Raw genomic sequence first — 2,434 nt, forward strand, 5'->3', positions numbered from 1 at the left:
GCAAGCCAGCACCAGTGTGCAGCAGAACAGTACGACCTCTGCGGGGTTGCCAGGTACGTGGTCTGGACAGGGCGCACGGTCAAGAGAAAAGCAGGAACGACAACCAGTTTAAGGTACCCCCACCCATTCGTACTCCCGGGCGTGTTACAAACTCAACCTCAACAAATTTCCCTTCTTCAGAAACGCTTTCCTTGCCATTACCAGTCTGCATTTTATATCCTATCTACTTCGACCATCATCGTTATTTTGCTTCCCAAACAGCAAAACTCATCTACTACTTTGTCTCATTTCGTAATCTAATTCTCTCAGCATCACCTGATTCACTTCGACTACATTCCATTATCCTCAGTTTACTTTTGTTGATGTTCATCTTATATCCTCCTTTCAAGACACTGTCCATTCCGTTCAACTGCTCTTCCAGGTCCTTTGCTGTCTCTGACACAATTACAATGTCATCGATAAACCTCAAAGTTTTTATTTCTTCTCCATGGATTTTAATTCTTATTCCGAATTTTTCTTTTGTTTCCTTTACTGCTTGCTCAATATACAGATTGTGTAACATCGGGGATAGGCTACAACCCTGTCTCACTCCCTTCCCAACCACTGCTTCTCTTTCATGCCCCTCGACTCTTATAACTGCCATCTGGTTTCTGTACAAACTGTAATAGCCTTTCGCTCCCTGTATTTCACCCCTGTCACCTTCCGAATTCGAAAGAGAATATTCCAGTCAACACTTTCTGTAAGTCTAGAAATGCTAGAAATGTAGGTTGGCCTTTCCTTAATCTATTTTCTAAGATAAGTCGTAGGGTCAGTATTGCCTCACGTGTTCCAACATTTTTACGGAATCCACAGATCCTCCCTGAGGTCGGCTTCTACCAGTTTTTCCATTTGTCTGTAAAAAATTCATGTTAGTTTTTTGCAGCCATGACTTATTACGCTGATAGTTCGGTAATTTTCACACCTGTAAAGAGATGATTTCTTTGGGACTGTAATTATTAAATTCTTCTTGAAGTCTGGGGGTATTTCGCCTGTCTGATACATCTTGCTCACCAGGTGGTAGAGTTTTGTCGGGGCTATCTCCCTGTCTAAACTAACAATTTTAAATTTTTTGTGTTCCCTTTCCTTTTAAAAGAAGTTGGGTTGTGGAGCACATTATTTGAAAACTTGTAATGTCACTAACTGTTTTAGAATTTTTCGAAGTTTTTGGGAAAAATTAGCCCTTTTTCAGTTGGGATTATCCCCTAAAAAAATAAATTCAGATTGTGAGAAATTATGAATGATGTCATAACCGGGTATTAGCCTTCCGCAAGGAGTTTCAATTCTTGTCTATTTCTGGGAATTTCACCTAGGAAATTAAAACGTCGTTGATAAAGTGCTCAAAATAACGACGTGGCCAAACCCAGAGAATATTTTTCTAGAAAATCGAGTTAAATGAAAGAATAAAGATGATCACTTAATAAGCAGGTGAAACTATTCAATAAGGCAGTTCTGGTGTCCTAAAATGCGGAGTAGTGTCCTACAATGCAAAGTAGCAAAATGTAATAAAGCCCATGCAATTGCAAGAAGCACTAATTCTAACACTTGCTATTGAAATGGTGCACATTATGTTTCGAAAGACCATGGCAAAACAACTTTTGCTCATTTCTTTGTCTGATACTACAAGTAGTTGCCGAATTCAAGATTTATGATTCTTGATGAACTAATTACAGAAAAAAAATTAAGAGGGAGGGATTTTGATTTGCAGCTTGATGAGGCCATTGATAGCAATAGAGAGGCTCATTCAACTTGCTATGTGTGATTTGTTGATGGAAAAAAGTAACGAATTATGGAAGATCCGTTGTGTAAGGCGGCAACGGCCTTGCCGCAGTGGATACACCGATTCCCATCAATTCACCGAAGTTAAGCTCTGTGGGGCGTGGCTGGCACTTGGATGGGTGACCATCCGGGCCCCCATGTGCTGTTGCCATTTTTCGGGGTGCACTCAGACTCGTGATGACAACTGAGGAGCTACTCGACCGAAAAGTAGCGGCTCTCACCTCAGGGTGACACGCGGTCGGATGGTCCCGATGGGCCACTTGTGCCCTGAAGACAGACTGCTTTCTGTAAGGAAATAAATGTTGGTACGACAGGGAAAGATCTAATGAAAATAGTGGACAACTTCATGACAGAATCTTTGAGTAACTGGGGTTACTGTGTTGGAGTGTACACTGACGGTGCGCGATCCATTTCGGGGCGTTACTCTGGTCTACAAGCACCACCCGCGGCAAATCTCCTAGTATTATTGCAATATCCATAGAGAAGCATTTACTTCGCAGCATCTGAGTGCCGATCTAAATCAAGTACTACATACAGTCACAAATGTGGTGAACTGTATAAACCTCGTCCGCAGAAAACTAGATTTTCGGGTAAATGTATCACGATATAGGGACTGAAG

The 2,434-nt window shown here is 41.6% G+C and overlaps 1 pseudogene; it reads left to right on the forward strand.

Moving 5' to 3' along the window:
• The first annotated feature begins 1,848 nt into the window (after window positions 1–1,848).
• LOC126093762 (5S ribosomal RNA) lies at window positions 1,849–1,966 on the forward strand (annotated as a pseudogene).
• The last annotated feature ends 468 nt before the right edge of the window (window positions 1,967–2,434 follow it).

Source organism: Schistocerca cancellata, chromosome 7 (assembly GCF_023864275.1).
Source record: "Schistocerca cancellata isolate TAMUIC-IGC-003103 chromosome 7, iqSchCanc2.1, whole genome shotgun sequence".
NCBI classification, from domain to species: Eukaryota; Metazoa; Arthropoda; class Insecta; order Orthoptera; family Acrididae; genus Schistocerca; species Schistocerca cancellata.